Below are 24,483 nucleotides of genomic sequence, written 5' to 3' on the forward strand. Positions count from 1 at the left end.
TACATTACAACATAAAAGGCTTTATACATTTATTTAAATGTAAACAGCCAATAAATAAAATATATGGGCCAAATAAGTTATAGAAAAATGAAATATTCACCATTATCAATTGTTTTCACAGAGACCCCCGCTTACCTCTCATGGGACCTCGTGGTTGCCACATAACCCATGCTTAGTTTGTTGGGCTTAGGTATTTTGTATTGCGGTACAGAATTAAAAATGTCCTCTTCCCACAAAACCAAGTTTTCATAACTCTTTTTACTACATTGAACATTGTGTATTTTCTTTTTCAGACCAAATGAGTTTCTGGGATCATATTCTTCATTTTTTAAAAATATATATTTATACTTTTTTTTAAGCATACCACAGTAATTGCCAACACCACCTAACTATTACATCCCAGATCACACTAATGCAAACCAGAGCCTGTGACTCACACTGATTCATTTAGCAAAACTAGTGCAAAAATACAGCAGTGGATTTTGTCTTAGAAAAATAACCAATTGCAAATGATTAATACATGCAATGTAGTTTCATTGCAGTGTTACTGCAGTGTTGCCCTCAATTTGTAGCATTGCAATCCCTTGACTAAGGACTTCAGTGCATAAGGTCACAGCTGTGCGTTGCAAGCCTCGTTGCTGGCATGATGCAGCATGCAGGTCTCTAGATGAAAGCGAGGCTTGATACGCTGGGCCCCGCCTCCTGGTGTTACGTCAGGGGGAGGGGCAATGGACCCTGAAGGCAGCCAATCAGGTTGCGGGTGTGGTGGTATCCGGGTGTGAGGGGGCGGGGAGGGTGTGACCGTGGTGCTGGGGAAGGATTCAGCGGCTCCCGCCTGACAGGGAACCTTGCACCGAGCCGGGTACGGAGAGGAGGTAATGCTGCGTACTATCACAGGGCCAACTCACATAAAGGTATTACTACGCTGCTACATCCCCCCCCACCACTCTGCTACATCCCCCCCCACCACTCTGCTACATCCCCCCCCCACCACTCTGCTACATCCCCCCCCCCCACCACTCTGCTACATCCCCCCCCCCCACCACTCTGCTACACCCCCCCCCCCACCACTCTGCTACATCCCCCCCCCCCACCACTCTGCTACATCCCCCCCCCCACCACTCTGCTACATCCCCCCCCCACCACTCTGCTACATCCCCCCCCACCACTCTGCTACATCCCCCCCCACCAATCTGCTACATCCCCCCCCCACCACTCTGCTACATCCCCCCCCACCACTCTGCTACATCCCCCCCCACCACTCTGCTACATCCCCTCCACCACTCTGCTACATCCCCCCCACCACTCTGCTACATCCCCCCCACCACTCTGCTACATCCCCCCCACCACTCTGCTACATCCCCCCCACCACTCTGCTACATCCCCCCCACCACTCTGCTACATCCCCCCCACCACTCTGCTACATCCCCCCCCACCACTCTGCTACATCCCCCCCCACCACTCTGCTACATCCCCCCCACCACTCTGCTACATCCCCCCCACCACTCTGCTACATCCCCCCCACCACTCTGCTACATCCCCCCACCACTCTGCTACATCCCCCCCACCACTCTGCTACATCCCCCCCACCACTCTGCTACATCCCCCCCACCACTCTGCTACATCCCCCCCACCACTCTGCTACATCCCCCCCCCCACTCTGCTACATCCCCCCCACCACTCTGCTACATCCCCCCCACCACTCTGCTACATCCCCCCCACCACTCTGCTACATCCCCCCCCACCACTCTGCTACATCCCCCCCCCACCACTCTGCTACATCCCCCCCCCACCACTCTGCTACATCCCCCCACCACTCTGCTACATCCCCCCCCACCACTCTGCTACATCCCCCCCCACCACTCTGCTACATCCCCCCCCACCACTCTGCTACATCCCCCCCCACCACTCTGCTACATCCCCCCCCACCACTCTGCTACATCCCCCCCCCCCACCACTCTGCTACATCCACCTCCCCCCACCACTCTGCTACATCCACCTCTCTGCTACATCCCCCCCCCCCACCACTCTGCTACATCCCCCCCACCACTCTGCTACATCCCCCCCCACCACTCTGCTACATCCCCCCCCACCACTCTGCTACATCCCCCCCCCCCACCACTCTGCTACATCCCCCCCCCCACCACTCTGCTACATCCCCCCCCCCACCACTCTGCTACATCCCCCCCCCCACCACTCTGCTACATCCACCTCTCTGCTACATCCCCCCCCACCACTCTGCTACATCCCCCCCCACCACTCTGCTACATCCCCCCCCACCACTCTGCTACATCCCCCCCCACCACTCTGCTACACCCCCCCCACCACTCTGCTACACCCCCCCCACCACTCTGCTACACCCCCCCACCACTCTGCTACATTCCCCCCCACCACTCTGCTACATTCCCCCCCACCACTCTGCTACATTCCCCCCCACACTCTGCTACATTCCCCCCCACCACTCTGCTACATTCCCCCCCACCACTCTGCTACATTCCCCCCCACCACTCTGCTACATTCCCCCCCACCACTCTGCTACATTCCCCCCCACCACTCTGCTACATTCCCCCCCACCACTCTGCTACATTCCCCCCCACCACTCTGCTACATTCCCCCCCACCACTCTGCTACATTCCCCCCCACCACTCTGCTACATTCCCCCCCACCACTCTGCTACATTCCCCCCCACCACTCTGCTACATTCCCCCCCACCACTCTGCTACATTCCCCCCCACCACTCTGCTACATTCCCCCCACCACTCTGCTACATTCCCCCCCACCACTCTGCTACATTCCCCCCCACCACTCTGCTACATTCCCCCCCACCACTCTGCTACATTCCCCCCCACCACTCTGCTACATTCCCCCCCACCACTCTGCTACATTCCCCCCCACCACTCTGCTACATTCCCCCCCACCACTCTGCTACATTCCCCCCCACCACTCTGCTACATTCCCCCCCACCACTCTGCTACATTCCCCCCCACCACTCTGCTACATTCCCCCCCACCACTCTGCTACATTCCCCCCCACCACTCTGCTACATTCCCCCCCACCACTCTGCTACATTCCCCCCCACCACTCTGCTACATTCCCCCCCACCACTCTGCTACATTCCCCCCCACCACTCTGCTACACCACCCCCCACCACTCTGCTACACCACCCCCACCACTCTGCTACACCACCCCCCCACCACTCTGCTACATCCCCCCCCACCACTCTGCTACACCCCCCCCCACCACTCTGCTACATCCCCCCCACCACTCTGCTACACCCCCCCCACCACTCTGCTACACCCCCCCCACCACTCTGCTACACCCCCCCCACCACTCTGCTACACCCCCCCCCACCACTCTGCTACACCCCCCCCACCACTCTGCTACACCCCCCCCACCACTCTGCTACACCCCCCCCCACCACTCTGCTACACCCCCCCCCACCACTCTGCTACACCACCCCCCCACCACTCTGCTACATCTCCCCCCCACCACTCTGCTACATCTCCCCCCCCACCACTCTGCTACATCTCCCCCCCACCACTCTGCTACATCTCCCCCCCACCACTCTGCTACATTCCCCCCCCCCAATCTGCTACATTTCCCCCCCCCCACCACTCTGCTACATTTCCCCCCCCCCCCACCACTCTGCTACATTTCCCCCCCCCACCACTCTGCTACACCACCCCCCCCCACCACTCTGCTACACCACCCCCCCACCACTCTGCTACACCACCCCCCCACCACTCTGCTACACCACCCCCCCACCACTCTGCTACACCACCCACCACCACTCTGCTACACCCCCCCCCCCCCCACCACTCTGCTACACACCCCCCCCCCCACCACTCTGCTACAGGGATGTAGCAGAGTAGGGGGGGGAAGAATGTAGCAGAGTGGTAATGTAGCAGAGTGGTAATGTAGCAGAGTGGTAATGTAGCAGAGTGGTAATGTAGCAGAGTGGTAATGTAGCAGAGTGGTAATGTAGCAGAGTGGTAGGGAGGGGGTGTAGTACTCTCTGCTACATGCCCTGCGCACATGCTCCTTCCTCCTATAAGCCTGTCCTTCGGTTGATGCCTCACTGCTAAAGACATCCTTTCATGCTCCGTTTTCTTGCAGAAGCTCTAGAATGTTTTTCCATTCCTGTTATACACCCCATTACTCGTGGCCCATCGTTACTCCCATGTCGTGGCCCATCGTTACTCCCATGTCGTGGCCCATCGTTACTCCCATGTCGTGGCCCATCGTTACTCCCATGTCGTGGCCCATCGTTACTCCCATGTCGTGGCCCATCGTTACTCCCATGTCGTGGCCCATCGTTACTCCCATGTCGTGGCCCATCGTTACTCCCATGTCGTGGCCCATCGTTACTCCCATGTCGTGGCCCATCGTTACTCCCATGTCGTGGCCCATCGTTACTCCCATGTATGAGCTCTGTAGAGCGGGGATCGTCAGATATTTATTCTAATGATCAGATCAGAAAAAAATCGTATGAGTAGGGAGTGCAATGTAAAAGATGTACTTATCTATATCTAGCACTCATGTAAAGTATACATTTATTTAGAAGGATTGATGCTTCGATCCCCAGCGTGACCTTTCCCGCCCTAAAGGTATCTTGGGACCGAAATATCGATCCTTCCAATTGTGCTGATCCTCAATATACCGCGATTCAATCCCTTTGACCGCTCACCCTGCCTTACCACCATAGAGATTATAGGTCTCTCAGTTGTTGTAGAGGTAAAACTCATGGAGTCCATTTTTGGCAACAACGCACTTCCCAAACCTAAAACTCATTAAGTATGTTTTTTGTCAAAAAGAACATTTTTAATCGCCTCTTCCTCAGTACTTAATGAATGTAGTTAATGACTTTTACCTCCACATCGACGTCTTAAAGAAACATACCCTAAAAATGTGCACATTTTATACACCTTGTTAATATTGACGTCAAATATATGAATGATCTTGGATGAAGAATTAGTTGAACTGCTTGAGCCACTGTCTGGAGATTATCAAGAGCAGATGGTCTGTGGGCCTCTTGCTGACTCTCCATGGGCCCGGTTTTGGCTCAGTCTGTAAATTGAAGAGCCCTGCTGCACACCCTTATATAAGCTTGTAAATACACATACTGTAGGTACATAGACTCACTAAGACCTCGGCCATGGTCAGCGCTTAGGCGCTGACCCGTGCTGAGGCGCGCTCGCGCTTACCAGTGAGCCCCTGCAGCCGCAATGAGAGCGACTTTAGCAGGGGCTCGCGCACGCTTCCACAAACCTCATTTCCTGAAAACCTGACCTGTTGGGCTGAGAACTGGTGTTGAGCCCCCCTGGCATAGTTAATGCACCGTAAGTGTGAGTAGTGGTCTACACTCCAGTATTTAAACAAAAAAAACGTTTTTCTTTGTGCTGAGTGGGTGATTTTTCTGCGAGACCGATGCACCCTTAGGCTAAGGCCCCGCTCCCTCAGTCAGCGCGCCCGCACTGCAGACAGGCGGCGCGCTGACAGGCAATTGACCGCGATATGCAGTCTGTAGGGAGCGGGAGGGGGGGGGGGCGGGGTAAAACTTGAATGAATATGCAAATCAATATATGATCCAGACTGTATGAGTCTTGAATTATAACTACAGTATATGGATTTCTTCTGTCCTGAAGTGTTCCCACTAGCTGTCACGTGAAGGATATCGTGTACACACACACCACACACACCACACACACCACACACACCACACACACCACACACACCACACACACCACACACACCACACACACACCACACACACCACACACACACCACACACACCACACACACCACACACACCACACACACCACACACACCACACACACCACACACACCACACACACCACACACACATTTCCCCCGCAGCTCCTTCCCTGCTCCCCTCCCAAGCTGCCTCCCATCCGTAGCTCCTCCCCTCTTTCCTTCCGTAGCTCCTCCCCTCTTTCCTTCCGTAGCTCCTCCCCTCTTTCCTTCCGTAGCTCCTCCCCTCTTTCCTTCCGTAGCTCCTCCCCTCTTTCCTTCCGTAGCTCCTCCCCTCCTTCCTTCCGTAGCTCCTTCCCTCCCCTCCTTCCCTCATTGGTTGACTGCCGCACCACGTGATGCGTCAGAGCTGCAAATCACTAGGAGTTTGCAGCATCGGCTGGCTGACGCATCACAGCACGCAGTCAGCCAAGTCGGAAGGAGCCAGCGGGGACCTCCACACTGGAGGAAAGGGGCTGGTGGTCCGCGGCTGCGCACGCCGCCGGACGCAGCGGGACCAAAGCCTTATTCAGATGCTTTGTTGTGTCTGGAATGCCTTCCAGTTCTCTGTACGAGTCTGTGGGTAATTCTGCTATAAACTCCTTGGTATACAGTCTTTTGGTTACGTGACCTAAAAAGGGAAGCACTTCAATTGAAACAGAAGTCAATCCAGTTTAATTCCCATCTCATTATATCAGAGACTATTTACCCGGCGAGCCGGATAAATAAGGGACTTGTTCAGCCTAACCAAATAATCTAGTCTGCTACCCTAACCAGCACCAATAATATTGCTGGCTAAATGAGGGGGGACAAAAGACAGGCCCAAAGCTACAACCAATATTACAAAAAATACACAGTGAAATACCTATATATCTCTTGAAAAAGGGTAATTCAGTTAAACCCTCCTAATATAGAGGTAAATGAGAATTTTAATCAGCTAGTGTTAAGACCTGCGAAATGTGGTCATGCTTTGATGTGGCTTGCAGGGTTATAACGCTTTGGCCAAAGGGTTTAACTAAATTACCCCTTTTCAAGAGGCACATAGGCATTTCACTGTATTCTTGTCATATTGGATGTCGCTTTGGGCTTTTGTGTCTTGTTGTACACATTTAGCCACACCCAGTAGCACTCCTTTTGACGTATGTAGTATGTTTTGGGGTTTCTTGAGCTTGCTGCGATTCTGTGTATTTCTAAAATAAACAAGGGGGGAAACAAGGTTATCAGAGCTGCTGGTGGGAAAATATACACTTCCTTTTGAGATTCCCACTTCTGTGCAGTATCTATATGTCCGGCACGTTGGTAATGCTGTCTTTGCTTACGCTAGCTACCACCTCTGCTGAGAGGCGGTTCCACGTATGCTCAGTGGAGAAATTATTTCTCATACCGTAATCCCCCTCTCCCACTCCATGACGCATTCTTCCAGCATTTCTTTTACTCTGAAATAGGCTCATGCTCTTGTTTACAAATAAGGATGACGAGAGTACAATGCGGTTATTAAATCCCTGGTTTCTCATTATTATTATTATTATTATTATTATTATTGTTGTTAATATATAATTATGATGGAAGTGCTCTACAGAACCGTCGGTGATCAAATGGGCAGAGCCACCCAAGTGAAACTTGGCCCCAACTCTTGTGACGAAGAAGTGATGACGAATCCCAGTAACTGTAAAATATGAATCATGTTGATTAGCAACCGGGCATAGTTGGGAGCTGAGAATTCTGCATCACACCCTCTCCATGTTTGCTTTGTGTAAAGACGATGCAATAACCTTGGTATGCAATGTAACGTGTTCTCTGCACACCCTCTTGCCAGGCTTCAGAGAAGTCACCGACTCCTGTCCCGCACACTCTTCACTGACTGTTTATTTACAACGTGCTTTCCATAGGGGAGCTCTTAGAATATTTATTTCTCTCTGAATGACATTCCATATATTTTGTGTCCTTTCTAAACTCCTTTTTATGCATTTAAATGAGTGGTCAGTATGACAAAGCTAGGTGGTACAAACTTATTTGCAGGGTCCCACAATGTATTTGTGCTTTATTTACAAGTCTTCTATTTAATGCAGATGGGAATTGGGTTTTGCCAGGTTTTTCCCTTCTGTTTTTTAGGGCATTAACACAGAATAAATCTTTTTTATTTTTATTTTATTTTTTTATATATATAGAGTGTTGCCCCATTGAGCAGGTTAGGGTTACAATGACTTGAATCCATGCATTAAATACCCCAGTAGGGAGATGTCTGATTGATGTAGATTTTTTTTTTTTTAAATGAAATCAGTAAGTGTACTTTATTGGATGGTTTGTGCAGACTTTAACTCCATGATTTTTAGTTATTTGTGCCACTTAATTGCAGTTTTGTTTTTAAAGTGCGTTATTTACCCTCGGAATGATTAGTGTTGTGTACTTTGTGCAGTATAATCTTGATAAATTGCGTCATTCTTATCGGTCCTTGCAAGAACAATGTCTGCCTCAGAAAATGAAAGTAGGTGCGTTGTTTGCACTTCACAAGATATTAACTTTTTTTTAGGCTTTTTATTAAACCCCTTTAGCCCAAAGACCCCCATCACAGGGCAGAACAAGTAACAGACCTTTCATGGCTAGGACTTTAGGAATGTATTTATTTATTTATTTATAAAATATTTTACCAGGAAGTAATACATTGAGAGTTACCTCTCGTTTTCAAGTATGTCCTGGGCACAGAGTAAAACAAATAATACATGGTTACAAATACAGTTACATAAATGAACAAGGTATACATTTATATACAAGACATTGCATGCACAGTTAAAGAAAATATATATTATGAGCGTATGAAACAGTTACAGACCAGATTAAAGTGTGAGACAGCCTTAGATTTGAAAGAACTTAAGCTGGTGGTGGATATGAGAGTCTCTGGTAGGTTGTTCCAGTTTTGGGGTGCACGGAAGGAGAAGGAGGAACGTCCGGATACTTTGTTGAGTCTTGGGACCATGAATAGTCTTTTGGAGTCTGATCTCAGGTGATAGGTACTGCATGTGGTAGGGGTGAGGAGCTTGTTCAGGTAGCTGGGTAGCTTGCCCAGAAAGTATTTGAGGGTGAGACAGGAAAGGTGAACTTTGCGCCTAGACTCTAGTGATGACCAATCTAGTTCTTTGAGCATTTCGCAGTGATGTGTGTTGTAGTTGCATTGGAGAACAAAACGACAAATTGAATTGTAGAGGGTGTCAAGTTTGCTAAGGTGGGTTTGAGGAGCCGAGCCATATACTATGTCTCCATAGTCAATAATTGGCATTAGCATCTGCTGTGCAATACGCTTTCTGACCAGGAGACTTAGGGAGGATTTGTTCCTGTAAAGTACCCCTAGTTTGGCATAGGTCTTGGTTGTCAGGGTATCAATGTGCATCCCGAATGTTAAGTGGGAGTCAAACCATAAGCCCAGGTATTTAAAACTAGTGACAGGTGTTAGGGTGGTTTTAGCGTTGGTTCTAATCAGGAGCTCAGTCACTGGAAGCTTTACAAATTTAGTCTTGGTCCCAAATACCATTGTTACAGTCTTGTCAGTGTTTAAAAACAGTTTGTTTTGGGAAATCCAGTTTTCGAGTCTCAAAAAGTCAGACTGAAGTATGTGTTGAAGGTCAGAGAGGCTATGGCTGTGTGCATACAGGATTGTGTCATCTGCATACATGTGTATTGATGCTTCCTTACAAGCTGTGGGAAGATCATTAATGAACACTGAGAAGAGTAGGGGCCCCAGAACAGAGCCTTGCGGGACACCACAAGTGATATCCAGGGGGTTGGAGTTAGAGCCTGAGATGGACACATGTTGGGATCTTCCTGATAGGTAGGACTGAAACCAGTTTAAAGCATGTTTCCCTATTCCAGAGCTCTGGAGTTTGTTAAGCAGGATAGCATGATCAACTGTGTCAAAAGCCTTTGCAAAATCTAGGAATACTGCACCAGTGAGTTGTCCCCGTTCCATTCCACACTGGATTTCATTGCAAACTTTTAGCAGGGTAGTTACGGTGGAGTGTTTGGGACGAAACCCAGACTGGAATTGGCTAGGGAAATTTGTCTTGGTGTAGAACTCGCTTAATTGGGAGTGGACACATTTTTCCATGACTTTGGATAGAATTGGGAGAAGTGAGATTGGCCTGTAGTTTGAGACAGTGTTTTTGTCCCCACTTTTGAAGATTGGGACAACTCTGGCAGTTTTCCAGGTCTTAGGGATATGGCCTGCAGACAGGATAGAGTTGACTATGGACGCAATTGGTTTGGCAATGGCTGGGGCACCAAGTCGTAGGAACCTAGATTGTAGTAAGTCGGGTCCACATTGGCTGCTTAGTTTTAGTTTGAGGAGCGCTTGTGTAATCTCCTCTTCAGATACTGGGCTAAATTGAAAATTGTGGGCAGTGTTGGGAGGGGGTGGGACTATAGGGGTACTCCCAGGATGAGATTCAGGTTTGGGGTTTGTGCTGCGTTTCGCTAATAAGTTAGTGGCACACCCCACAAAGTAATCATTGAATGCATTTGCAATGTCAGTGGGGTTTGTCAGAGTAATATCCCCCTTAGTGATATTACTTGGTTGTTGATGGTTAGGAGGCTGGAATATATTGTTGATAACCTTCCAGAAATTAGCTGGGTTTGATGTATTCTGGAGGAGATTGTCAGAGTAATATTGTGCTTTTGCATGCCTTGTTTGCCTTGTGCACACGTTCCGCAGGCATCTGTAGTGATTGAGATCCTTGGTAGTGCCAGTTACTTTGTAGCTTTTCCACAAGGCATCCCTGAACTGGTAGAGTGCTATAAGGTCAGGTGTAACCCATGGAAGGTGGGCCCCCCGTACCCTTATTTTGCGTAGTGGAGCATGGGTATCGCAGAGTTTTAAGAACTCGGATTGGAAATAGTCGAGCGCAGAATCAGGGTCGGGAATTAAATCGATTCTGTGCCATGGGCAGTTGGTAAGGTCATCCAGAAACTGTTGTGGGTTAAAGTTTTTAAATGTTCTAGTGAGGAGAACTTTGGGGCTTGAATGGGGCGGTTTAATTTTCCTTACACAGTACACTATTGCATGGTCACTGAAAATGTCAGGAAGGATGCCAGAGGATTGGATTCTGCTGGGATTTGAGGAGAGAATCCAGTCTAGCAAGGAATGGTTATGCGACTTCAGGTTTATTCGTGTGGGTTGGGAAATGAGTTGCGATAGGTTAAGTGACTTGAGTTGTATCTGGATTTTGTGGTTTTTAGGGTCAAGCCAATTGAAGTTGAAATCCCCAAGAACTAGCAGCTCACTCTTCTCATTCAGAGAGGAAATGGAGGCAAGAAATTGGGTGATATCAGTCAGGGATTGTAGAGGGGCTTTAGGGGGGCGGTAGATGCCAGCAAGCAAGATGGGCTTAGAAAAGGGGAGGCAGATTTTGCCAACTAGAGTTTCAAAAGAGGGTGGACTTGGTGGGCAATGTAGCAGTGTAAATTGTAAGGTGTCTGCAATATAAAATAACACCCCTCCTCCTCTCTTTGACCTATCTCTCCTAAAAATGGAGTATCCCTGAATGGCGATATTTGCATCAGGGGTTTTAGAGGATAGCCATGTTTCTGTAAGAACGATGGCTTTGGGTTTATGCATAAGGCACCATGCCCTTAGTTCGTCTAGTTTGGGCAGCAGGCTCCGGATGTTTATATGGGCGACAGATAGCCCTTTTTGGAATTTAAAGGTGGAATTCTCAGGGGCATGGGACAGAGCTGAAATGGGAGGACCTGGGTTAGTTTCAATATCACCTGCTAGAGAGAGTAATAGTATGAGAAGAAATTTGGGTAGTTGTTTACAAGTTGTAGATTTGTGGTGTTTTCCATTAGAGTGAGCAGTGGTTGGTGTGCTGGTTTTTAGAGTTCTCCACCAACATTCAGTAGATAGTGCAAGGCTTTTGAGTAGTCCAGGGTGTATGGTGATGTTGGGTGCGGGCCAGGATGGAGGAGTTTGTAGTGGATAGAGGGAGTAACATCTCCATGAGGCCAGGAGAAAGAAAAAAGTTAGAAGACATAGCAGGTTCATGATGCCAGAGGTAGGCAGTGCTGCAAGGAGCTGTTGTGAGCAGAGTGAGTGTGTGCAGACTAAACAGCAGGGGTGGGCCTGTACCTTTTCAAGTGTTTTGCTGCATTGCAATGCTAGGGTCAATTCAGGGTTTCAGTGTTTTGTGCAGTCAGTTTTGGGAGAGGCTGCAGTGAAAGAAGTTGTAAAGGGGTGGGGGGTTAAACTATGCAGGCTAACAAGCATGGGATCATAGTGTGATCTGAATAGCTTACCGTTTGTTGTCTTGAGTTAAAGAGTTTGCAGGAAAAAGCAGTCCCCAGTCACCTCTAGTCAAACTGTAGTCTAACTGTATTTATCACTTAAAAACCTCACTTTAAATGCCTCACTGTCTAATGCAGTTCCTGCCCAATGCAGCTAAGGTGTTAGTATTATACAGAAAAAACAGTCACATGATCCTCCCCCTCCCCAATCAGTCAGCTTGTTCCATTTGGTCAATTAACAGCACAGAGTTAAGAGGGAAAAAAAATAAACTTTTTACATTCAAACATACTAACTTATATATCAATTCAACAAGGCCAGATTCAGTCTTATACACAGGGTTTCAACATCAGGAACATACCTGTGAAGAGAATGCAATTAGATCCATGTCATATCAGCTGAGGTTATTGGTTATTGGTCTTGCATGAAGAAGGTGAGTATATTAACTATATATATATATATTAACTGTAGTCTAACTGTATCACTTAAAAACCTCACTTTAAATGCCTCACTGCCTAATGCATTGGTGTCTTGATCAGAAACAAAAAGCCAAGGTGTACCCCGCAGTGTGGTGGTAACGAAAGGGCATGCGTGGGCATCATTGCGGTCTCAGTTAGCACCTCTTCAAAGCTACTCCGCACACTGTAAGTGTTGCATTGCATATTCTAGCTCGTTTGACTTCAACCTTCTCTGATCCACTGATAGCTCCAGGGTGATCATGCGGAATCCACCTCATGTTTGGAGAGCAAGCTTGAACATATCACTTAAATGATAAATTACGAAGAATAAAATATCGGCAACTGCACAAATCACCTGGTCTGCCCCTCCCCCTCTCCCAAGTTCGGTATTCATTGATGAAAACATGTTTTTTTGCGTGTATAGAAGTCTGTTTATTGTAGCCACTTTTGAAGTCTTTCCTATACTGAGTTCACTTCTCACAAGACTTGTTTCGCTTAAGCTATTTTGTTGTTTCTGCTAGATTACGGGGGGCTTTTTGGTTTTTAAAAGTCATACATTATTCTCTCTTCCCACAGTAACGAGCTAGTTCTCTAAATGTGTTTCTCTGTAGACTTATTCTTCTCCACATTTTGCCAGCGCAGGGAATTCCAGCATTAGATCGGCTACTATACCTGTTTTGTCAAGGAGTACAACAATAAATACTCAGAAGTATAGCAATTGTGAGATTGCCAGAAAAAAACGAGGACATTTTAATGTTGAGTCCTTTTATTTTCATACCAGGTTGATCAGTATTAATTATTAAGGTTTCATCCCATGCAAACTGTTTTTACATGAAGACTTGTGTAATTCAGTTTTCAAAAGTATTAGTCATTTTATACACTTTGCTTTCCCTCATCATTAGGATCACACTTTTGAAATAATTAGATTGGGTTTGGAGAAAATAAATGATACAAAATAAGGTTTGACTTGCAAAGTTAATTGGCCGCCTGATATTATGAAACCGCCTGTGGAGAAGTTGCTACGAGGATGAGTAGTTTCTCTATGTGGAAAAGGGTTATATAAATAGATAGGAAGAGATATCCATCACTTTACATTAGAATATTTTGTCTGAATACTGTCCTTATCTCTGTCTATAGCAGGTAGAACTGCTGCCTGTCCCCCCTCTTTTGTTTATTTTTTTTTTTAATTTAATGCCAAAAGGAGGCTATATAAATAAATATTCCTTGTGGAACTATTCTGGAGGCTAAGCGTAGTGCAACTGATGATGAGCTGGTTCAGGGGTGGCCGTACAGGCGACATGTGTCCAGATGTCGGTACAACTCGTGAAGAACAGCTGACGGATCTAATCTAGCATTGTATCCTAGTCTAGATCAGGGGTGGCCAACTCCAGTCCTCAAGGGCCACCTATACCAAGGGCCAGGTTTGCTGAAGCAGGGATATCCTGAACACCTGGCCTGTTGGCAGCCCTTGAGGGCTGGAGTTGACCACTCCTGCTGCTCTAGTGTGGTGCATCCTATTTTTAACCAAACTGCAGCTTGCACATTGAGGCTGTCATGCTAAATAAACCCGTTCGCCCCTCCTCATTCTGCCCTTTTATTTACTGATCTTGCTAAACCTGTAAATATATTAACAATCTCCCTGCAGTTGAGGCATTTTACAAAGCTACTTGTTTGACTTTAATGCTGAAAATACAATGACCCTGATGGTGAATACAATCTGAATCTATGATTATTATCTCGCCTTGAGGTGACATCGGTAATCCTCAGAGAGGCGAACACTGCAAATGATCATAGGGGGAAAAAAAAATACACAGTGGCTGGTCGTTTAGAAACAAAATGCCCTTGGGGTTTGTAGTGTGACCGGCGGAGAACAGGCCAGCATGGTGCGTCCGATCACTCTCAGGAGCAGCTGTGCAGAACTGTTACTATGGCTGCCTGGCTCTGTCGGGCCATCTCTGTGACATCTGCTCTCTCCCAGAGCTGATCATGACCTCCAGTTTGTTAAAGCCGTGTTGCAGTTTCTCTCTTCCCCCGTCCTGTATAAAGCGAAAGTCTCTGTGTAAGGGGCACAAACCCTATCCCCGTCCCCTGCTTATAGAGAGGACCATGTGTTTAACAAAATAAGATCTGAAAGGCTTAAATGGAACAAATAATGATTTTAGAAGAGATGTCTGTATTTCTTACCTCCGGGTACAGTATATTGAAGTATGCAAACTGCACCTGCTGTCATTACAATACCGATGAAAGCAGCCGTCTGCGCTGATTGCAATGTTCTGGTATTTAATATTTACTACTCTGACGCTCTGTTCCGGAGATATAATCATTTGAAATATTAAGTGTCTGAGAGGTTAAAATGGGGCGGGTTATCATGATAAGATCAGAAGCTAAAGTGTGTGTGTGTGTGTGTGTGTTCCCAGGTTGGGTAATAAGAGACAGCACTCGAGAACTTTGCTAACACAGCTGTATTCAGTGAATAAGGGGTTACATCAAAGGTTACATCCTTCATGTAACCCTTATTCACTGAATACACCTGTGTTAGCAAACTTCTCTTGAGTTATATGTGACCGGCACCTGCATTACAGGAGAGCTTACTGCTTCGTTTGACGAAATATATTTGTTTTGATTTTTTCTCTCCGTGAGCAAGGTCTGAAGATATGAATTAAACTCTGGGGGATTTGCTGCTTTTAAATGAAATATGAACATGTGTAATAGGGGAAGCAAAATTTGTTGTCTGCTTCTGCAATTACCTGGGGTTTTTGACTGAGGTTTGTGGATGGTGTGGTGTTGTACATATTGAGAGGTAGCTGAGACACTGTGTTCAGGAAGTGCGCTCGGGTCAGCTTATGGAAACACGGCTATTCTCAGCACTACATCTACACCTTCAGAGGAGGCTTAAAGCATCTTGTGACTTTTTGCCTTAACTTAAGGTTCTCAAGATTAATGTGGGCTCTTTAGTATTGATGTACTGGGTACCTGGAAATGACCCGGCCATTTTTAAAGTACCCGGAACCTTCCAGGGTGCTGGGATCCGGTGCAGGGTATTTTCGTCCTGCTCTGCTGCCTCGGTCAATCTCTTGGAGAACGTCAGGAGCAGAGAAGCAGAAGGGGACTTGCCGGCGACTGAGGATGACAGTGACATGCTTCAATGGTCAGCAGGCGGAGGGTGAGGAGGACCACAGCGTCAACATGGTGGCGGTGGGAGCAGAGGAAGACATCCTTCAGTCTTTGGTGGTGGGGGCAGAGGAACATGTGGCTGGAGCGTTACTAGAGGTCAGCAGGGGACGAGCTGCACTGTAACAGCGGTAGACACCGCAAGTCGGAAGACTTCCCTGTCGGACCACTGGGGTGTGCTCCTCCCCGGCTGTGCTCTAGTAACGCTCCTACTCTGGTCACATGTTCCTCTGCTCTCACTGGCTGAAGGATGTCTTCCTCTGCTCCCACCGCCACCAGGATGTTGCCATCGTCCTCATCCTCCACTGCAGGATGTTGCTGTCATCCTCACTCTCTGCCGCCAGCTGGAGGTTCGCCAAATCTACCCAGTTGGTTGGCTGGCCGGCTGGCCGGCCGGCCGGCCGGCCGGCCGGCCAAATGTAAACAATTTTTTCCCCCTACCCTGGGTACCAGGTACCGGTAATTTTTTTTGACCTGGTACGTTCATACTCCTTTTGGCCGGCTGATCTCCGTGTGTGTGTGGTGGTATTATGTTCATGAGTAAAAAAAAATATTCGGAATTTATTAAACGGGGGGGGGGGAAGTATTTGATAACAAAACTACAGTAGTGTTACCCTTTAGTACAGGGGTGGCCAACTCCAGTCCTCAAGGGCCACCAACAGGTCAAGTTGTAAGGATATCCCTGCTTTAGTTTAGCACAGGTGGCTCAGTCGTTGATTCATCCTTAAAACCTGACCTGTTGGCCACCCTGGTGTTGTACCATCACACTTTGACCACTGCATTCATAACGAGATGGATGAAGTATTGTTGTTTGTTCTGTAGTGCGAAACCTCGGTTCAGTACCGTCGGCTTTTCTTGCTTTACCATATAGAACTTCACGCACAGTCCGTGCTATAGAGGAAAAACTTTATTTTTTTTAATAATACTTGTTTTATTCTCCCTTGACCATTTCAGCATGCAAATATTGACTGCTGCCATGTCTTCTCTCCCATCACCTACCCTGGTTCCATGCTGGTCTACTCGCGACAGCCATACGTATTAACGGGTCTTCCTGCTGCTTCGGTATCTCCGTGCTTCGTTTGTCTATGATTTTCTTTAATGGAAGTCATGGACATTTTAAATGTTCGTTATTGATTTTTGCAAGGCCAGCCTAATCGCTCACGTTGACGATGTTTTGCTCATCATGCTGGCTCTTCATAATCAGTCTCCTATTATTCGCACTGAAAGTAGATGGCGGGCTGATGTAATCAGCGACTTGTAGCCCCCGCTGCTCATACTGTGTTTGGTAAGGGGCTTAGTTAACCATTGTGCTGGCAGAGGTGACTACATCGCATTATTTCCAATGCCCTGCATGTCTCTCAAACATATCGCCGCCGACCGGTCCGGGACGGAATTGGAGGTCCAATCCTCAGCAAGAATCTCTCTCTAACATAGAAAATATTTCATGTTGGGTTCTGTCCGCGGTGATCGGCTGCCTCAGCACCTACAGAATCAGATCCCTTAGGCTCCAATTAAATACACTGTGAAACTCCCTGCTCGTGAACACACACACACACACACACACACACACACACACACACACACACACACACACACACACACACACACACACACACGATGACTGGTGGGGGTGGGGACAGCAGGGAAGCCAGAACTCCTTCCCCCCCTCCCCCCTTTGCACCCAGCACAAACCTGGCTCCTAAAAATAATTCTGTCTGGCTACTAAGTATTTGATATTTTCAGCCACCCCTGATTCATAGCAGCATTCTTACTACCTGAATTTCAGCCATGGTTTCATATCTTCTTCCTTATTCTTATTTGTGTACTCGGCGTAACACAGATTTGCTGAAGGGTGTTTGACGGGAAAATAAGGGAACGGGGAATCCGTGTAAATGTGACCGTTTCTTCGGGAATTATTTGTGAAGTGAATGGAGGTAGGACCAATATTTATAGTAACGTTACAAAACTTTATCTTGTATTTCTGCGTTGATTTGATTCTAATCTTGATCTGTCCTCTGACTTCCGGGAATTGAAGATGAGTTCCCACTGCTCCCCGAGAGCTGAGCACACCTCTCCCCTAGAAAGAGCAAAGCATGGCACCCACAGCATGGCGTAGGGCCCCCCAGTATGCAGGGTTTGTCATGTCCAGTGGAACATCATAAGAACACACTGAAGGTTAGCTAGGCTGACCAGACTGCAGCCAAAAGCTGGTAGTAAAACTGAATGTTAACTGGGACAGCTGCGTGTCTCATTTCACAGCCTTAAAGCTGCTCGCTGCGATCATTGCATTAAGCCGCTAATGCATGGTTTGCGGTGTCCTCACCGTGCTGTGTTAGAGTACCCTGGTACTATTTACATAAATGATCATCTCATTTACAGTACTTACGGCGGCTGAACTTTCTCTGTCGGCGTTTTGTTTTTAGCAGTCCTGTCCTGCAGTAAAGTAGTTATTAAAACCGGCATTACCTTTCAGTCCCCAGGGTAACATTCGTCATTTAATAAGTTGGTCACGTTGCCGCAGCCGCCTATGATTGCGCTGTGTGTGTCTTCACCGTCACATTGCATCAAGTGACCTTGTGAGGTTTGTGTTTGTGATGATGCAGCCGCTCCCCTGGAATACGAGTCACGGGGCAAATCTTTTGTAGAGTATAATTTGTAATCCTTTCACTGGTCCTTATGCCAGGGCAATGTCTATGGCACCTTTTTATTGGTGAACTGGTAAATGGGGGCCCTGCCATTAATACCTACTGCACATTCCAAATCCGCGTTGTATCTCTTTATAGGAGATGGGTTACCTTGCTCTTCTGCGCACAAATCATGCCTTTTGCAGGCTTTCAGGTTCACTGCCGTGTCTTGATTATATATGTCTAGTTTGGAACGCATTAAAGCAAATTAAAATAAATTTTAACCTGTAATACGTATAAAGGCCATTTTAATCTGTACTACAATAGTACTTGGGGAGTATACAGCCACAAATTCCCATCCATCCTATTTTTATATATTTTTTTTTTTACTGATTATAATATTAGTACATTAAGTTACGGAATAAATGAGAGCTGTATTCTGAGGGATATTTCTCTTACACTGATTTAACTTCTTTTTAGTTCATCTCCATTCAACGGAGTGGGCCTAAAACCTTCTCCAGTACTGGGGGGGGGGGTGTTACACCGGGTAATAGGAATAACCGATGCACTTGCACAAAGGTGAATGCACCTCGTTTGGTATATGAACATAATATTGACAGCCCCAGAAACCTATCCTGGCTCAGGCCCCCGAGGAGATGTTTGAGAACCGCTGCAATAGGGGCCGTTTTTATTTGAGGTCGCTGCTTGTGACGAGTCTTGCTCAAAGCGCTTCTCTTCCCTCGTCCCTCTGACTCTGTACCGTGCATATTTTGTTTAACTTTACAAAGAAACCATATTCTATGCCACGGATCTTTTGGGTCCAAAGAGCTCACATTGCTACATCTTTCATGCAATGGATTAAATATTAAGTACATTCCTGAGCGGTTTCTCCTTGAAGTGTTTGGAATCGGCTAATAACCAAGCCCTGCAGGGTGTCGCAGCACCCACCCTCCGCGCCTCCAATTCCTTTGCCCAGGAGCGCTCTTATCTGTTCCCTTTTCCTGGTGCTAAAGTGTGCAGTATAACGGCATATTTCCAGGTCATTGCCTAGCAAAGTAAATGTTGCATGTTTTGGAAACATTCTGTTTGCACAGTAAAGTATTGGGAAATATTCCAAAATGCCAGCCCCTTTCCCTCGGTCGTACACCATCTCCAGGCTCCCCAAAGGCAAAAAAATGAATGCAACGTGATGAGTGAGCTCTGTCCATTGTGTTTCTCTGGTAACAGACTGTGTAACTGTGCAGGCGGGCAGAGAGGGTGGCGCTGGGGCAGCTGGAAGTTATTATACTGGTGTCTGTGTAGCTCAGGGCGCCCCAAGTTTTTAATGTTCAAAAGCAAGCGGCAGTCCGGGTTGTCAGGACTAGACACACTTAAGCCAGGTGTCCTGGTGATAATTAGAGTTGGACGGTTCTATTAATGTTACCTGGACAAATCTTGAACATTTAGCCTGTGTGTTGCATTCGGACCTGGAGACCTGTTGAATGTGGAGCTCAAAGTTTTTAGCTTTGTGTTTTGAACCAGGGAACTGGAATCCTTTCCGCGTTAACCTCTCGAATATACAACCACCTTTGCTCTGCATGCTTTCACCTGACAAATTACCCCTAAGGCTGCCCGGGAATCTCTTACAAATAGTCGGCAAAGAGGAACCAATCAAGACCAAATGCTGCGGGACTGATTATGTTTATTTGGCGCCTTCAGTTTATGTTTATTTCTCTTCCTTTTTGAGCTTCTAAACGGCCATTTGTTTTTGTTTATATAATCACCAGCTGAGGTGTCTCTTAAGTACGGCGTAGAGTCGCTTGTAATAACTGTTCCATTGTTGGGTGCTAGTAGACTGGGATACAGGTGCTGGCTGTTCCATGGGAAAGTTTCATGTCTCTGCATTGAGAGAATCCCTGTTGCTTTTAATCTGTCGTACAGTTAATATTTAATCCCCTGTTAACCTGTATTGGAGTGCTAGCAACCTGTGCCTGACGATCACTTGGATTAAACCGTGTAAGCACCTTGTAGTGGCTGTAAGGGATGAGTAACCTCAGAAATTGTAGGGAAGGCATTAGTAACTAGTGCTTTTCACTGGTTTGCAGCCACAACATGTATTGCTAAGGTAAAACTCCCAGAAGGGAATTTAAATTAGATGCTAAATTGTGCCTTAAAGCGCAATAATCTGAAGGAGCAGCTTAAGTGGTAATGACAGCCTTTGAAGTGTCTGAACCTAACCTAGAATGTAACCACCCTACAGCAGGGGCTCATGGTTAGTGCAGAAATGATATGCTCAGAGCTGTGTAAGTGGTTGGCTCTGTATGCAACAAATATTATTATAAGCCTTTTCTGAAATGTGGGGTTTGAAAGGCAGCGTTCTGTCCACATTCAGCTGCCCTAACTATAAATATTTGTTTTTTTCATGATGTCACCTACATGACTTATTCAAGAGATTGTGCGGTCTCAGCCCGGTGACGAAAGGGGTGCCAGCTGCTTGAATCCGGCCAGGTCTAACTTCCAGAAGTCGACCCGAACAGCCCACACAAGTGGTCCCACCCTGCTCGGCGGGTTCAGACCCCTCTATTCCCCCCGCTCAACACCCTGGGGCCGAGGTCTAGACTTCTGTCCTGGGAAAGCAGGTGGGGGGTCGGGATATCTACATTAAAATGTAGATATTTTTAAAATTTGTTTAATTTTCTCATAACGTGACTATTTCTTACCAGCGGTTACCTTGTAGGTGATTAATATTTGCCTTCAAGAAGGGGTTGGCCTACTGGGGCATCTTATTACTTAAAGCTGTCTTGCCGCTCATTCATACTATTCACCTCCCCCTTTTCGTAACATGGGAATGGAGATTAAAGGCACATCCATAAAATTGTTTTGGGTGTGAAGTTGGTGAGTCAGTTTTTAATGGGACACAGAAAAATAGAGTTGTGGATTATTCATGTGTAATAACATCTGGAAATACTTGTTTTTTTTTTATATTGGTTATTTACATGTAATTTTTCATGTGGTGATTATTCTAGAATGCAATGTTTGTTTCTGAGATTGATCTCCTCCGAAAATAGATTGCTCTAATCTGTAGACCATTACAGGCATACCCCGGTTTAAGGACACTCACTTTAAGTATACTGGCGAGTAAGGACATATTTTCAGTAGCCCCATACCCCTGTGTACATACGGTCGCTTCGAGTGTACGGACACTTATTCTGCTCTACACACCGCCATAGTAGTGACGCGCTGGTTCCCCTCGCCCAATAGACAAGCAGCAGCTCATGCATGCGCCTGTCGGCACGTCCTGAACAGCAGTACCGGCTCCCTACCTGTACCGAAGGATCGATAAGTGGGGAGAAAAGGTAGTGCTTCACTTTAAGTACATTTTCGCTTTACATACATGCTCTGAACCCACTGCGTACGTTAATGTGGGGTATGCCTGTATTGCTTTGAGATCAGAAAACACACCCAAAGCTCAGTGCTCTATTAAGCACTACAACTAAATGGTTAAAATACCAGCAATTGTCGCTGTTCTTCCCTCTTTGTATTTTGATCTGTGCGCTAGATCTTTCTGCCTGTAAGGGATTAGCCCTCTCTGTGTGAGTAAGTCCCAGACTGCCACAGCTCCTCCGGCACCCGCCATTGCTCAATCACCGGCGTTGGGAGGGATTCCTCCTTCTGTTCCACTTCCGCAACGTGATCTCCCCTCCAAAAATCCTCATGGAGCACCTGGAAGGACAGACCCCATGACGTTAGTAGCTACGTATAAAGGGCACCGAAAGGGTTAAATGGCATACGTTCATATTTCTGGAATAATGTAAGAATGTTCTCTGTGTGTGTTTTCATCCTTGAGCCAGTAAGCTGACGTGACATTCTGGTTTCACACCGTGTATTTTGACCTCTCTTGCTTTTCCATCACGCCAAGGTTCACTGAGAATCACGCAAGGATCTCACATTCTTTACAGCTGATCTATCCTTCACTCGTGTTCTGCCAGCGAACGCATCATATAGGCTGTGACGAGATCTTGCCCGCCTTTTAATGTTGTGTAAGCAACACTTACATTTTTAAAAGTGTGTGTGTCTCCATCCTATCTATCCGAACAAACGGGACATCTGTTCCAGTTTATTTAAACCGCTAATTGAGGCCAAACTTTCCTGTAATTTTGCACTCCACCACTTTGCACTCCACCACTTTGCACTCCACCACTTTGCACTCCACCACTTTGCACTCCACCACTTTGCACTCCACCACTTTGCACTCCACCACTTTGCACTCCACCACTTTGCACTCCACCACTTTGCACTCCACCACTTTGCACTCCACCACTTTGCACTCCACCACTTTGCACTCCACCACTTTGCACTCCACCACTTTGCACTCCACCACTTTGCACTGCACCACTTTGCACTGCACCACTTTGCACTGCACCACTTTGCACTGCACCACTTTGCACATGATGTGACTCTCTCTAGGAATAAATACAATCTCATCTCGAAGGGCGGGGGTTTCACAATGGATAGACAGACTGTTCCCAGACAGTAATTTCTTTAAGTTCCCAGTGCAGATTGCCTTATTTGTAACCCTATGGATTTTGTGAGCTGCATGCGTGGGTTCAGCAGCACTGTACATAGGCCACCCACCAATGCAAAGGCCTCTGTCAAAATGTGCTATCAAATTCAAGTGTAAAAAAAAAAAGTTAATATATATTTATAATCCTTGCAAAGCAAAGCGCTCCTAAAATATCCAGCACTTTTTTTTAATTTTTTCCCCCCTATAAACACCTTCTGTTAGAGGTGCCTGCAACACATCACCCAGCCAGAGAAGGGGTTAATGGTTTTTACGAGAAATATGGCGACAATGAAATGCGTAATTACACATCCATTTTATTTTCTGGCAATAAAGGCTGGTACAGAATAGCAACGTACAGATTGCATCGGGATAAGGAACAACCGGTACGTCCGTATAAAGGAACGTCTCCAATGTGATTGGGATAGCAGAGGTGTAAAGGCGGCTTTCATAACGCTGAGTCGGATACTTTTATGTTGTCGCTATTGGCAACCACATTTTATTTTGATTTACTAACAAGAAGGAAACTACTTTGGTTTCAGATGTTGGACGCCTGGTGTAATGGCTTATTCAATATAAAAGACGCGCAGGACACGCCACACGCCACACCACACGCCACACACCACACACGCATTACTGTCTGCAGCAGAACTTGCATACATACTGTACGTACATGTGTCTTTATGTAGCGCCATCCATGTACTTAGCCCTTTACAGCAGTAATACATGTGACCTAATAGGAATAAGCGCTACATACATACAAAGTAGACCCATGAGCTTACAAAATTCCTATTGCTTTTTAACCTTGGGCGGAGGTCGTTCTAATTTTTTTTTTTTTTCATGAGGACGCATCACAGTGTTTCTTATGAAAACAGTCATGTTTTATTTACACGTCAGACAGGCTTTAATGCTTTCTACACAGGTTCTGTTCTTGCTGGGAACACAGAACAAAAGCTTCCTTTGTAGTGACTTCTGGTTTTTATTTCTAGCTCCAACCTCGTGTGTCTTGCAGTATGATCTTGGGTAGTAACACAATACGAAGTACTCCTGCTGCAATACACAACCTCGTGTCTTGCAGTATGTATGATCTTGCGTAGTAACACAATACGAAGTACTCCTGCTGCAATACACAACCTCGTGTCTTGCAGTATTATCTTATGTAGTAACACAATACGAAGTACTCCTGCTGCAATACACAACCTCGTGTCTTGCAGTATGATCTTATGTAGTAACACAATATGAAGTACTCCTGCTGCAATACACAACCTCGTGTCTTGCAGTATGTATGATCTTATGTAGTAACACAATACGAAGTACTCCTGCTGCAATACACAACCTCCTGTCTTGCAGTATGATCTTATGTAGTAACACAATACGAAGTACTCCTGCTGCAATACACCGGCCATTAATGTGTAACATTGCGGGAAAGGGACCTTGTTCAGAAGGCTTTCAGGGGTAAACTCTATAGAGTCTGACGCTGCTATTTGGACCATTTTCTTCTGATAAGTTCCCGAATGGCCACTTCTGCGTAATATATAGAATAAGGCCCTTAGTCTAACTCCTACTTAATGTGCTGAGAAGCATTAATCCCTTCGCTGGCAAGGTTTCAGCTCTATTCATTGGAGTGCAATTTAGCAGCTTATTTAGTATGTGTTTAACCCATAATGTTA

The 24,483-nt window shown here is 46.7% G+C and overlaps 1 protein-coding gene across 3 annotated transcripts in view; it reads left to right on the plus strand.

The window, feature by feature from the left end:
* The first annotated feature begins 737 nt into the window (after positions 1-737).
* PACSIN2 (protein kinase C and casein kinase substrate in neurons 2) overlaps positions 738-24,483 on the plus strand; it is an 84,099-nt gene continuing 60,353 nt past the window's right edge. For 2 of the 3 annotated variants that reach the window (XM_075602803.1, XM_075602807.1), the window contains exon 1: positions 738-875. The gene's annotated coding sequence lies outside the window, so the exon portion shown is untranslated. Of the gene's footprint in view, positions 915-24,483 lie in introns of all 3 variants that reach the window. The other variant, XM_075602805.1, reaches the window with a different exon arrangement.

The sequence above is a fragment of the Ascaphus truei genome, chromosome 5 (genome assembly GCF_040206685.1).
Source record: "Ascaphus truei isolate aAscTru1 chromosome 5, aAscTru1.hap1, whole genome shotgun sequence".
NCBI lineage: Eukaryota > Metazoa > Chordata > Amphibia > Anura > Ascaphidae > Ascaphus > Ascaphus truei.